The sequence below is a fragment of the Dreissena polymorpha genome, chromosome 2 (assembly GCF_020536995.1).
Source record: "Dreissena polymorpha isolate Duluth1 chromosome 2, UMN_Dpol_1.0, whole genome shotgun sequence".
NCBI lineage: Eukaryota > Metazoa > Mollusca > Bivalvia > Myida > Dreissenidae > Dreissena > Dreissena polymorpha.
In genome coordinates, this window is record NC_068356.1 from 17,416,995 (window position 1) to 17,432,906 (window position 15,912).

Genomic DNA, 15,912 nt, shown 5'->3' on the forward strand with positions numbered 1-15,912 from the left:
AGCCTCTGCAAATGTGCAGTCTGATCAGGAATGGCTTATGAGGTAGCTCCAGACTAGCCTCTGCAAATGTGCAGTCTGATCAGGAATGGCTTATGAGGTAGCTCCAGACTAGCCTCTGCAAATGTGCAGTCTGATCAGGAATGGCTTATGAGGTAGCTCCAGACTAGCCTCTGCAAATGTGCAGTCTGATCAGGAATGGCTTATGAGGTAGCTCCTGACTAGCCTCTGCAAATGTGCAGTCTGATCAGGAATGGCTTATGAGGTAGCTCCTGACTAGCCTCTGCAAATGTGCAGTCTGATCAGGAATGGCTTATGAGGTAGCTCCTGACTAGCCTCTGCAAATGTGCAGTCTGATCAGGAATGGCTTATGAGGTAGCTCCAGACTAGCCTCTGCAAATGTGCAGTCTGATCAGGAATGGCTTATGAGGTAGCTCCAGACTAGCCTCTGCAAATGTGCAGTCTGATCAGGAATGGCTTATGAGGTAGCTCCTGACTAGCCTCTGCAAATGTGCAGTCTGATCAGGAATGGCTTATGAGGTAGCTCCAGACTAGCCTCTGCAAATGTGCAGTCTGATCAGGAATGGCTTATGAGGTAGCTCCAGACTAGCCTCTGCAAATGTGCAGTCTGATCAGGAATGGCTTATGAGGTAGCTCCAGACTAGCCTCTGCAAATGTGCAGTCTGATCAGGAATGGCTTATGAGGTAGCTCCAGACTAGCCTCTGCAAATGTGCAGTCTGATCAGGAATGGCTTATGAGGTAGCTCCAGACTAGCCTCTGCAAATGTGCAGTCTGATCAGGAATGGCTTATGAGGTAGCTCCAGACTAGCCTCTGCAAATGTGCAGTCTGATCAGGAATGGCTTATGAGGTAGCTCCAGACTAGCCTCTGCAAATGTGCAGTCTGATAAGGAATGGCTTATGATGCCAGTGTAGCTACAGACCAGGCTGCTCACATTTTAATATTTGCTTATAACTCTTATCCTTTTATAAAATGCAATAATCATTAGAACCATTTTATAACACTTAAAATTAAAAATGTAAAGCATGCCTAAATTGCAAGAAGATGCCCTTATACTTCACGCAAAATGCCTCAAAGCGAAACCATTTGGTTGGCACAAGCTGTCAAGCTGCCATTTCTTAATAAAGCCTAAAATTGCCCCCTTGGTGCAAAAATGTACCATGTGACATTGAAATTAGAAGGCACATGGTACCTTTTTGCACCAATGAGGCAAAATTTAAAAACTTCCAGAAGTCAGAACACCTCAAGGTCATATCTGGTGACAGAAACTTGTGCCTCTATCTTCACCTGCAGATCTTTATTTCATAACTTCATGATAAACCCATTAAATGAACAATTTGGTTAAAAATTACATTTACAAGATTTTGGTTCCATGAAAGCAGGCATCAAAATGAAACAATAATACAGCAAAACTAAATATTAATCTGCAACCTGGAAAAACAGGCCTTACTTCATGTGCAATAAGTGTTGGCCCAGAACAAGAGCTTTTACCATAGGATGACTTATGCCCCCTATAAACGCTTGGTAGAAGTTATGAGCTTTTTCGAAACCTAAACGCAGATTTCAAAACCTAAACGCAGACCCTAAGTTCAAGGTCAAGGTCACAGGGGTCAAAATTTGTGTGCGTATGGAAAGGCCTTGTCCATTTACACATGCATGCCAAATATGAAATTGCAATCTGAAGCGACATAGAAGTTATGAGCATATTCGAACTTGAAGTTATGAGCATATTCGAACTTGACCTAGATATTTTCTAGATACAACTTCTGAGCAAGTTTCGTAAAGATCGGATGAAAACTATTTGAATTAGAGAGTGAACACAAAAAGTGTGACAGACTGACAGACAGACTGATAGACAGTGCGAACACTATTTAACCCCTTTTCTTCGAAAGGGGGCATAAAAACCTTTACAAGTCTGCACAGGCTAAACAGGAAGGACTCTTTCTGCCTTTACTGGAATTTCTTTACAAGATACTCTCTTTAATCAAAACATTCCATAAAAGTAGACAGTGTCGTCCCTGATTGGCCTATGCCTACTGCACAGGCTACTCTTGAAGGATACTTTATGCATGAAGCCCTGTTTTCCAAGAACACAGCTCATTCAAAGGTACAAGTAATTGAATAATATTTTATATAGTCATTTAAGAATGAGAAGATGTAGCTTTTTTTCATCATCATTTACAATATAAGAATACAACAAGAAATGCCATGCATTAACACAAAAACCAATCTAAGAACAATATACTTCCCCATAACCTTATAAAAACAAGAACATAAATAAAATATACGAATTATGTTGGAGGAAATAACATCTTTAACGCTGCGGAGATTCGATCTTTACTACCAACGCTCTGAACAATGCCGCCAATGCAATATGTCAGTTTTTTCCTCGCATTTACAATATCATCAATTGAGGCTTATTATTGTGTTTATATTGATTAGACACTAAACTCGCCTGTCAGGCAGGATCCAAAGCAATTTTATTAATTAAAGTACCTTATTTGTGTCAAAAGTATTGGAATTGTCAGAGAGACACTTAGCACTGAAATTCAAGTTATTGATAATGCAGATACTAAAAGCAATAATGCTAATGCATGTTGTTTTCGTTGCTGTAATGATCATATAAAAGTGCTGCTCAGGCTGCAGTCTGCAGAGACAGTAAGTAGATTGTGCTTAACTGGTTGTTGCTACTGAAGTGGTCTCAGAATCATTTTGACTAGCAAGAGCTCTGTCTGCAGTGCAAGTTTATTACATTTAAACCAAGAAACAAGAGGTCCATGGCGGCCAATTAGCACTCACCCGAGTTCAAAGATCCTTGTTGAAGACATAACTTGGTTAGATAGTATTTGATGAAAGTGAAACAGATTTCAAGATTTAGTCATAAATGGGGCCGCTAGAGTGGTAACAATATTTGTCTTAGATATGATCTGCTGACCTTGTTTTTGAACACATTTGACCCAGATTTGAAACTTGCCCTAGATTTTTTCCAGATAAAATTCTGACCAAGTTTCATGAAGGTTTAGTCATAAATGTAGCCTCTAGAGTGGCACAACGTTTTTCAAAGAATCAATATGGTGAAAAATTTTTGGTTGCAGGTGACACAAATTCACACTCCACTATTAAAATGTTGACATTTACATTCTGACCAAGTTAAATCAAGATTGGGTCATAAATGTGGCCCCTAGAGTGGTAAAAGGTTTTCCAAACCTTGTGACCTAGTTTTTAGATGCATGTGATTAAAGAAAAACAAAGCCTTGTTTCATCTAGAGTTTTTTATGCATGTGAGCAAAATTTAAATTAACCCTCGACAATGTCAAGCTATAATTCTGAATAAGTGTCATTAAGACTGGATGAACAAGAGATGTGTTTGTCAGACACAGAATGCCCCTATTGCGCCGCTTTTTAATAAAAATATATTTTTTTACCTTTGACCTTGAAGGATGACCTTGAACTTGACCTTTAACCACTCAAAATGTGCAGCTCCATGATTTACACATGCATGCCAAATATCAAGTTGCTATCTTCAATATTGCAAAAGTAATGACCAATGTTAAAGTTTTCGGACGGACGGACGGACAGACTGACAGACAGTTCAAATGCTATATGCCACCCTACCGGGGGCATAAAAATGTGGCCTCTAGAGTGCTAAGGATATAAAAGTTGATGCTGCACATCGCATGACGCTGGGTGCAGCACATGGCGGGATCACAAAAGCTCAATTTGAGCTAAAAATAAGTTCATTTTTAAAGTTTTACATTTAAAAATTTATACTTCAATTCCAAGTTTCAAGTATATCACCACATATCTAACCAAATTCTGTTCTATGCACTGAAATTTGTGTGAATTTCTAAACAAGTTCCAAGTTCCAATTATATAATATGTATTTACTTGAAGTGTGACCTTGCTAATTAAGTTTAGGAATTTGAACTTTTCTAGAAGCTACACAATTAGCAAGCGTGCACTGTGACCTTGAACCCTAGTAATGCCACATGACTATGCATGCCACACGTTTTCTGGATAAATTATGATGATAAATTTTGCCAAGTTATTTTTAAATCCCATCATACACAAGTTATGGGTCAGAGACGAATATTAACTTTTGCTATTTCTGCATTATAATGAATAATTGTGCACAAACTCAAGTTGCAGTTGTAACATTGACTTTTAAGCAAGCCAGAGGCACATGTTTTCACACACTACAAAATGTCAAGATGCAATTATTCTTTCAGCCAATTTTTTATTTACAAATCCATCACTGACAATTAATTTATGAACTGGGCATGCGTATATTCTTTTGCTACATGTACATCCAACGACTGAAATATGCATAAACTTTTGTGTCAACTGTGACCTTAACCTTGAAAGAAGTAGCCTGACACTTCATGCAGAATGCCATAACAATACCCTAGGGGTCATGGCCACTCAGGGATCAGGGTTTCACACAAGAAACACACAAACTGTGTCAAGTCTGTACCATTTGTTTGATATAGATATTTGACAGTTGCATGCACTAGTTTCATGTAATACACCTTTCAATTGTCTAAGAGTGTATACTGTCCCACTTATCCAATTATCATGTCATATTAATTCATGCTAACTTCAACAATGCAACAGGATCGGTTTTTGTCAATCATTTTGACAGATAGTACAATAAACTTTCACGATTTAACACTACATACAAGCTTAATAATTGGCATTTCCATATTCACTTATCAATTATCATTTTGTTCTCTTGCTTGAAGGGAAACAGAGACATTTGAAATTGAAATAAATTAAAATGTCCATTACCATTAAAGTTTTTGAAGGATTGACAGAATGCTTATCAGGTGTAGACAAGAGATGCAAGCTGCAAGTTATTTTTTACCTAGTTATACTTTTTATGTCAGATTCATTGTAAAACATTGGGCCAAGGTTATTGTATGTACACACTGATAGGGCAGCTATTGCATATATATATGGGCTGTGCTCTGTGAAAGAGGGTTTAATGCATGTGCGTCAAGTGTACTCCCAGATTAGCCTGTGCAGTCTGTTCTTAAAGGCTATGTTCTCATATTTAGTAATTACTTCCACATTCCTGTCTGTGTTAAGTATATTTAAGTTCATAAACGTATCGTTTTCTCCTATCCTGATATTCGTTTTGGCCAAACCATTTTATATTGTTTTCAATATTTATCATTTTACATGTAAAAGTATAAAGTTTTAAACAAGCCGTCGTTCCAGCAGTGGAAGCAGTGGCCTCACTTTAATGCATTGCATTCCAACCCCCAAGGTATCAGGGTCATTTCGTGGCCAGTGAAATAATAGTTATATAATATAGACGCTATCGCGTGAACTAGGTGAACTGGAATTTTCTTTAGACCAGAAATATGTTAAATGAAGATATTCAGCGATATAATTATGGTATGTCAATAACAGATTCATAATGTGTTTTCAACAATACCATGATAAATATTATTTTGGATTAATTTAACAAGAATTATTCCACCATATTGACTAATGTATTAAGCATGAGCGCGATGATTCTCGATACTGTTAATAATCGAATCAAATAGCAATGCCCGACAAACCACTAAAACAGGTTTGTTTGAAGAACGCACAGTATAAATATGTAAAATATGTACGGATACTTCGCATGTGGCTGGTTGACTCATCTGTTTTAATTTCACTTCCATTCTTCTTTTGGTTTTCTGTTTTGTATCTATAGGTTTATGACCAGCAATATGTAATAATGTAAAATAAGCCGCGAAATCTCCGCGTAACATCCCGTAGGCCTACTGCGTGTGATGCAGCTAACAACTGCACAGAAAAAGACATTTGCTATCTTTGATCTCATTCATTGAACTCTATACCTTTCACCAACTCCAACCACAATCAACGCTGTATATCTTTTTAAAGATATTTCTTGTAACATGGTACAATATCTTAAACTTCTTTAGTGGTCAACTCAGAAAAAATTGACATGATAACCAGAGCAAACATATATACACATATTTTTTAACTATTATTTACAGGCTTAGAATTAAATTAAATTTTTATTGTAAAGGAAAATAAATCTTGTTTTTAACAAACCTGCTCCAGGAATAGCATTATCATTGGAAAGGCTCATTTTTATTCCCCGATGTAAGTTGATCTTTCTCAAACATTCACAGTTGAATGACCTTGATGTTTTAGATGATTGCTAAGAAAGGAATTCTGGCTGTGACAATTTTTGGAAAAATTATAAGCCTTTTTTTCACTACTAGAATATATATTTACAAAAATTGTGTTTTTAACCCCTTGTTAACTACTGGGTGAATCTCGCTATAACTTGTACAGTTTAATGACCTTAATGTTTAATTGAATATCAATAAAGAATTTCAGTTACAAACAGTTTTGCAAGAATTATGGCCCTTTGTATCTTTTCCATTGTGCAAGTTGCAACATTGCAAGTTTTATGTGACGAATGACAATCTTAGACATGTTTAGTGTAATTATAATGTTAAACAGTTTGCTTTTTAAATAATGGTGCATTTGGATTGATTTCAAATAATACATATTAAATGATTACTTATAGTAATTGATGTGATTGACCTACACTATAACATGCAGTCAATCTCTAGTCTTTCATAACTACTAGTCTATTTATTTCCAACATGTGCTGTATATTTTACCTTCAAACAATATATATATAAATATAAAAATACATTACTATTTTGTCATTTTCTGAACCATGCAAGCTACAACTAATTATTATACAGAAAGCACACAACATGTCACATCTTAAAGACCGAAGAAAACATGCATCTTTTATCAATACATGGCCAGGTAAGATGTTGTTTTCAGTGTAACATGTGCCATTTATATATTACTGACAACATTAACCTGGAATGAGATTATTGAAAATAAGAACAAAGCAACTATTAGTTAAGGTTTATTAAATCACCAATATTTAACACATGCTTCAATGCATGATTGTTGAAAGCGCATCACCTGTCTTGAGGGCAGTTCCTCCATCAATTAATCAAAGTGCTGACAGTACTGATGTGACGATGCTTTTGAAGACGATGGATATAAAAGCATCAATTTAAGTTTATCTACATCACCAAAATTGTGTATGTGGGTACGAAGATTTTGGGTACGAAACACAAATGGGTACGAAAATTGTGAGTACACAAATTATGCCAAACAAATTGGTTAAAAAAAAATTGGGTAAGAAAAAAAATTGGGTACGAAACAAAAATTGGGTACGAAAAAAATTTGGGTACGAACAAATATTTGGGTACGAAAACAAATTGGGTACGAAAAAATTTGGGGGTACGGGGAAGTAGTACCTGTGGGGAACTTGAGCCATTCAGCGAAACTGGGAGGCGGGTTACATTCTCGATCAAATATAACAAGAAATATCTTTAAAAAGATATTTGACGTGTATTTTCTGTACCACTTATCTAAAAAAACGTTCCGTTACAGTTGTGGGTTATAACATTACGTTTCAGCAGATATATTAAAAACTTGACATGATCTTTAATTACACCATGCTCTTTAATTTCACATGTATATCACACCAACTTTATATTTCGTTGTTTTCTTTCCCAAGTTAATGCAGTCATGTGTACGTACGTGATTTCACATATTTTTCTCTTTTGATTATTGTTTTTTTCTCTAATTCAATAAGCTTGGGCATGTTTGTTTGTTAAGTACGGCAATAATTTCATGATGATTCCCGAAAGTAGGTATTAGCACAGAGTCGTATGAGTATTTGAATACGTGAGTTCGCATATGAACACATGGTAAGGTTCACTAAATCTCCGCGATATGACCTAATATGTGTTTAAAACAGCTAACAATATCCAACAAAGGCATGAATTATCAAACATAGTATGTGCATTGATGTGGCTCTGTAATTTCTGTTTGAAAAGTTTATTAAATATGTAAAATGAGAAAGCACGCATAAGAGCGAGTTTCATAGATATTATACGGCTATTATGCTGTTTATATAACATACTCGCTACAACATTTACAAATGGCAGGTTTGAAATAATTTACACTCATGATAGCATTAAACGTTAATTATACACGTTTTCATTTCGCAGTTTATTTACAGAATCACTACAAATTTCAAATACAATACAGACAATGCATAGTTGTTTCATTGATCTATAAGCATATATTGGATTGAATATAACTGATTTAAAATTAATGTTTTCAAACTATTATTAAATCTTTTTCCCAGAATATGCTGTGCTATTTATAGCTGAGCTTCTTTTACCTTTATCAATGATAATCAGCGAGGTATGCCGATTAGAAAAATCGAGCTATCTCAATCGGACTGGCTCGGTGTTTTACATAGGTCGCCATTGTGTAGAATTTTTTCATGGTATGATAACTTAGACGAGCTGCTTCGCAGCATCGTCAAAAAACAATTGCGTGAAGAAGCAATAGTATCTGTTAATAAACAATTTGTTTTATTGCAAACCTTACAGATTTTTTCAATTAGTAATTCATGAAACAAGTTTTATTATTTAAATTATTAAGTATTTAACATCAATTGCATTATTCTGAATTCTATTTAAACATCATAGATTCAATTCACATCTTTAAATGTTTTGGTTAGTTTTAAAGAAACACAAATACCAAGAAGGCTCAAGATTGCTCACCTGAGTAATAATTATTTCAAAGAAATTTGCAGTGCTCACGCTGCTGCCAGACATTATCGCCAATGGCGATTATTTAATCCAACTGGCTATTATTTCTTAAAATTGTCTAGAAAAAAAACTGCAATTATTTTATCTGTCTACATCAAAATTAAATTTGCCTCTATAAGTTTTCTGCTGAATGCGAAACGCCTGTAAATCTGGGCCATCAAGCAGGAAACATCAATAACGCGATTACCTGTGTACACACTTGACCCTGTGTATTGTCATTTACGTGTCAATAACTTAGAACTGTGACATCGTGGCCTAGAGCGTTTTTCTGAATCATTGTCCGACAGAAGTGATATATTTCGAAAAATACGTCTTTAATCTCCCAGTGCTTTACCAAGTATCGGTAACTGTTCGATTTTCATTATTTTTTCGCCAATTATTATTTTTCAAAACGTAATTATTGAAAATTGCCGCTAATATTGTCGGCTGGTTTAGTTTTTCACGCCGTTTTTTTTTTTCTGCAATTAGATTAGGTTGAACATTTCTTGATTAAATAATAACACTGTAACTCCAATATAGTGCGGTCCGTTATAACGCTGTGTCCAATATAACGCGGGGGGGGGGGGGGGGGGGGGGGAATTTCAGAAAATTCAAAGAAGCCGGCGATCACCATTCTATACATAAATGGTGACGTCACTACGTTATTGTCAGTAAGACCGGTGTGACACAATGGGCGATCACAGCTTGATTGCTTTATCCGTCCTTTTAACTGATTTTAATCGATTACAGGTTAAGGACAGTCAATAGCTTATTGATGTTAATCTGTTGTGTAATGTCAATAAAGGTGTGAAAACTCGCGAGTCCGTGTTTATTACATGTATTCCCTATCAATGCGGTTCGGTGCCCTAATTTCAATAAGGCAAGTGCAAGCGGAATAATTAGAAAAATTAACATTATTTAAAACAATTACCTGTTTATGTTCTGTATTTATCGTGTATTGTATTTCATTGTATAAACTATGGCTGTGTAAGTGTGTTATCGTTTATTATATGCTATACATGCTTGATAAATAAAAAGATCTTTGTGTATGTTTAATGTTTCAGTACGTATACGAAAAATACATTTAAAAATCCTGACGATTTATTTACATGCTAACGCAGTATAATAGTTAACAGAGATGCATTAAATTTTTGCCCGTTATCAGAAAGTCCACGGAAAGCACGTTTTTTTACATGCTGCGTATGACACAATAAAACATTTCTTTGTACATGTATCGTATTGTTTTCAATCTAAATTTAAATTCGCTCATCCAATTACAGCTGTGTCCCATAATGCACTTTACTATTTTTTCTGAAAAATGGTGTAGTCATATGAATCTGTTTATGAAATTCATAAACATATTTATTGTCATAAATGTTTAACATTATTTTTTTTTGTAAGTGATGTTGTAATTATATTGGATTATCGGATAAATGTGCACATTAGAAAAGCGGTATGTATACTGTTAATCGTTCAATTCGGTTTATATGCATGTGTTTGCGGATGACAACACAGCATGACAATACACAGGACCTATATTATAGGCTATACTATACCTGTTTTTATAGCCCCCTTAAATAAATAAGCTCAAAACTTATAACGCTGTCTGTTTATAACGCTGTTGCATGGCTTGGACCCCGTCATCGGCGTTATATTGGAGTTACAGTGTATTTAATCGCCATCAACTAATAATCCCCGTCATTACCGCTATCCGTCGTCTGCTTCAACATTTCTTGCTGTGTGATAATGATTTCAATTTTGTTTGTAATTATTTTGTTTACGTTGCTCAAATGATACCCAAAGATATATTAATAGATCTTTGTTTATAATAAAGAAGCTGATTTTGTTATTTTTCTATAATTAATGTGTTTTTGTTGCTCAAAATACTAATTAACGTTAAAAACATTCGACACTTCTCAAAAGGTAAGTAGTATAAAAACTTGAGTTTTGCAATGTTTCAATTATTCACACTTTCACTACTTTCTGAAAACAGTACCATTTAACGCATGTTGCAAATGTTCGCCATCTCGCAATTTTATGAGTAAAGTAAAGCACTGCAATATCTAATTTTAAAACAATATTTCAACCTATATTGATTGCGTATTCTCAAGGTTACCGGGGTTTTATTTTCTGCAGTCAAACGATATGCATATTTTATTTCATGTGCAAAATAGGTATCTCGACATATTTTCGGACAGTCGTTTTCGGATACGGTACGGTTTGTCGATTTTAATTTACTTTCGGCATTCTTAATAAATTTTTTTATAGAATGACGAATACATATGCGGTGTTACGGATGGTCTGGTTGACAATATTTCGTTGTGTACTAACCAGAACTTGCACCTTAGATAGACTTTAAAAATTTAACAATTTGAAAGGGCAGTTTTCTTATTTTATCAATAGTACTTTAATAAAAGTATTTATCTTTTTGTTTTAAAGTATACATGTATGTAACCGTAGCTGATGTCTGGTTTGTTAAGTCACACCCACAACCTTGATTGTATTCTTTATTGTAAAGACATGATAATATTTTATAAAAAAATGACACTGATATTATGCTTGTTTTTAAATATATATTATAACTTAAATCCAATAGATATACATTTGATTAAACATAGATAACATGAGATTAATTTTTTTCCTTTTTACCTTCAGTACCATTTTGCGGAAAAGTTCGCGTCTGTTTTGGCTATTATTTTTTTTAAGGAAAAAATGATGGCTATTATTTTCTGAAGGCTAGAGTGAGCACTGAATTTGGTTGCTCACTTGAGTAATATTTATTTCAAAGAAATTTGGCAAAAGTAATTTAAGTTAATTTAATTTCTACTAGCAATATGAATCCCAGCGTGTGGCCAAATTTGACCATCTGAACCTGCCAAATGATAAATAGAAATTATCTCCCTTTAAAGCTTGTTACTTCCCTTGGATTTGTTTTTTCGGCGTAAGCTGTATTAAGCCAGCTTTTCACCCTGACTTGACCTTTGTAAGTGTCCAATAATACTCAAATAAAATTTCCCGCGGCTAGGTACGAATGAATACACTTCATTTATTCCATTGGCTGATTTGAGTATAACACCAGAACATTGGAAACATATCCGCGTCTTTGTAACACTGTTTTACTGCATGAAACAATTTTATCTCTAATGAAAAGGCTCAATAGATAGAACAGTTTTACAATCAATTTTCCACATAAATACAGTTTGTGTGTTCACCTTTTATTTTCAGAGAATTACCAGCGCAAAAGCGTTTATACTAAAGGCTATGTTGTCATATTTAGTACTTACTTGCATTGCATTTCAACCCGCGAGGTTTCGGGTCAATTCGCGGCCATTTGTGAAAGTCGGAGTTTATATACAGTTCATCACCGGAGTTCGCAGAAGGGGTTGCGATCATTGTGTTACACCGGTCTTACTGACAATAACGCAGTGACTGTAATGCATTGCATTCAATTCGCAAGGTATCAAGGTCAGTTTGCGGTCAGTTGCAGAAATCTTTATATAAACGCCGTCTCGTAAACTTTGTGCACTTGAAGTCTGTTTTGATCAGAAATATACTAAATAAAGATATTCGGCGATATTATTGTGGTATGTCAATCATCGATTTTTAATATGGTTTCAACATTTACATGATAAGGACCAATTTTGATAAAATAAATTAGAAATATTTATCCATTTAGACCAGTTTATTAAGCATGAGCACAATAATTCACTATACTATAATTATGCAATAAAATAAGATTCGAGTATTGCCGGCTGACCTATATGCACTCGTTTATTTTCATGTTTCTTGTGTTTTTCTATTCTGTAAATATAGATATCTGAGTAATAATATCACATAAAGCAAAATAAGCCACGAAATCTGGCGCAACACCCCGTAATTGATTTGCTTATGATGTAGCTAAGAACTGCGCAGAAAAAAGGCATCCGCTACTTTTTATCTCATAGAGATAACTTTTGATCGTTCATAAACATCGACCACAATCAACGCCGTATATCTTTTTTAAAGATATTTCTTGTTTGTTTTTATCTTGTCCTTTACCTTGACCTTTCACCACTTAAAATGTGCAGCTCAATGAGATACACATGCATGCCAAATATCAAGTTGCTGTCTTCAACCTACCGGGGGGGGGGGGGGGGGCATTAAATGCATAGTTAGTGAAAAATGAGGATATGGACTGAGATGATTTGTGTTTTTTTCTGCTTTTCTACCAGACAAGACAGTAAAAAAGCTGCACAATAAGTTCTCTAAATCCTGATCTGCCACAGTTGTATCAAACAAATACTGCATTATATTGAAGATTGTTCAGAAATTGTCTAAGAAAATGGAAAATAAATACAAACGAGAAATGTTAGAGATATGCATGGTCCTTTGGTAGGGAAGCTGCCTCACAATCTTACTTAAATAGCTTAAGTTGCAGTGCAGTTTTAATGTGTATGTGTAATTCTTGGGTAAAAGTCCATGGCATATCATGGTGTGAGGTAACTTTTGATACAAGTTTCATTGTATTTAAACCATATTATTTTTTTGTTCCTGAAATCTTGCTGCACAGTGAGTTATTCCTTTGAAAATATTATATTTGTAATCAAAGGGCAATAACTCCTGAAAAAAAATGGAGTGCAAAGATATCCATTTTTACTACTTGCAGATACTTTATATCATTAGTTCATTGAGATCTGCATGAAAACAAAAATAAAATCCTTTACAAATTGTCCTACAATTAAAGGGCAATAATTCCCTGAAAAATTATTGAGGCTAAGCATATTACAATATGCAAATGTCCACCCAAAAGAGATGCTGCATATAAACTTTAATCAAACTTAAATTAAGTAAGTTCCTAGGTTTTAATGTGTAAAGAAAGTACCGGGTGGAAATGGGAATCGGAAGACTAGACAGAAGGGCAGACAAATAGATGGAAGGAGAGACAACAGAAGGAGGGAATGAGTATGTAACATGAGAAGGGAAATTAATAAAAAAAACTTAAAATGACATACGTATTTAAATTCAGATGTACACACAAAGCAGGGACAGATTTGTAGAAGCATGTTATTACAAACATTTGTGTTCATGATTAATTAAAAGCCTCTAATGAATTGGTGTTGTTTTTTTTACACAATTTCATTGACACAGCTACAAACACATGATTTTCTTAAAGACTTAGTATATGTTTTATTTTATTTAATAATATCCTAAAAATTGCTTGATGATACATAATAAATTAGTGCAACTAACAAAGGTTAATCTTTGGCATCAAGTGAAAGTGCATGCTGAGATCATTAGACAAGGAGCATTGCAAGCAGAGGTATCACTATTTCCACACCATTGAAAATATGCATAAATAATGAATCAATGAATAAACTCCAACAAAACCTTATCTTCAAGATATGAAACTTTAAAAAGTATTACATTGGTTAATATGCCAATAAAAGTGTAATAGCTTCAAGTAGCGCCACTTAAAGAGAAAAATCAACAACAGGATTTGCATCCACTTCTTTTGTATTTTAAGTTCAAAACATGAACCCACTGCACATTGTTTCCAGACATGTCAGCTTCCTGTAATATTATAAACCTCAACACAAGATAATTCAGCATTCACTAATAACAATGTTTAACAACACCTTTGCAATGCAAGATGAGCATCAACACATTAGTTTCTTACATAACACTCTGATCTTTCTTTTCAATCTTATCAAGTGTAAGTATTTTAATTAAACAAGTGCACCTCATAACGGGTGCCAACTCTCGGCTGCAGGTGCAGTTTTGAATAAATGAAAGCTTGTCAGATTTTTTTTTTGTGGTCACAGTGACCTTGACCTTTGACCTAGTTACCCAAAAATGGGTGTGGCGTGTAGAACTCTTCGAGGTGCATGTACATGGGAAGTTTCAAAGTTGTAGGTGGAAGCACTTAGATTTAAGAGCAAATGTGAATGTTTTAGCACGACGCCGGACGCCTAGCTGGCTATGACAATACCTCGGGATTTCTCTGAAAACAGCCGAGCTAAAAATTACATCATTATACAAAGCTTAAATAAGAAAGCTAATCAACCCCCTCACTTAAGCTAGTATAGGCCTTCTAACAACATGTACTATAATAATTGACATGCTAATTAAATCCAATTAGCCAATGCCCTGCACTAATAATAGTACACAGTATCAAGTTAATTACCTCTCATTGAAGGCTCTTTTTCCTCAATACTACCTATCAACTGCAACAGCAAGCGTCAGTTAACAATAACTGTTTGACTTTCACCACACTCAATTAATCACTAGTTGTATGTCATCAAATACCGACTTCCAAGGGATTTAATCATAACATCATCAAATTCACTGAACAACACACTGATTTTCACTGTTTAGTGTAAATAAATCGCTCTATAACGTCACAGTGAAGAATAACAATAATTGAAAGCTCAGAGAGTAGCAAATATTTAGCTGTCCATTATATTTGCAGACAACAAAATTTATTAAAAGCACATTGAATGTGATTGGTACAATATCCCATATCAAAAGTTAACAGCATACCTGCTGAAGAAACGAATCGTTACTGAGGACACCTGGTAACTCAGTGTAAAGCGACTGGTGAATAACCCTTGAAAATAGATTTTCCACTTTATGTGATTATATCCGACAGATTACAAAGAAAATATTAGACATAGCTAGCTTCTTTATGCGATAACTGTAGAGTTCACGCCATGGCGCATCACTTGATTTACCAATAAACTGTCGCAGTGATTACCCCATAACAGATTCACAAACTGATCGGGATGCTGTATGCCAGGAGGAAGTTTTCACAGAAAGATAAAACATAAAGCATTAAGATCTACAATATTAATAGGTGTCAACTATCACCATTTTCAAGATTACAATCATCTTATGCTGTCACTACTGTGGAGTACTATGACACAAATATTCAAAGATCATAATTGCTCCTCAATTAGATACCATAGGCTCTTGTCTTCAGTGGTCATTACCTTGAGAACAACATCAGTCATGTCTGGACAGGCAGTCCAGGATCTCTATGCTGCTAGGCACATCACATCAGGAAAGGACTCCGCTGTGTTTACTGTTCCAATATCTTGAAAGCATCATGGGCTGCTGCTTGCTTTATAACTGATGATTTTGTAACCAATACACCCCCCAGAGCCTTGTAAAACCATTGTCTGTAAAGCATTCCTGAAATCAAAAAGTAATCTCCCTTTAATATGTTTATCCTCCCACCCGCTTAGTGTCGTCTGCT

At 34.9% G+C, this 15,912-nt stretch overlaps 1 protein-coding gene across 4 annotated transcripts in view; it reads right to left on the minus strand.

The window, feature by feature from the left end:
* Window positions 1-15,215, minus strand: part of LOC127866055 (zinc finger MIZ domain-containing protein 1-like) — a 217,832-nt gene extending 202,617 nt beyond the window's left edge. For 3 of the 4 annotated variants that reach the window (XM_052406366.1, XM_052406360.1, XM_052406363.1), the window contains exon 1: window positions 14,842-15,214. The gene's annotated coding sequence lies outside the window, so the exon portion shown is untranslated. Of the gene's footprint in view, window positions 1-14,841 lie in introns of all 4 variants that reach the window. The other variant, XM_052406365.1, reaches the window with a different exon arrangement.
* Between the last annotated feature and the right edge of the window lie 697 nt (window positions 15,216-15,912).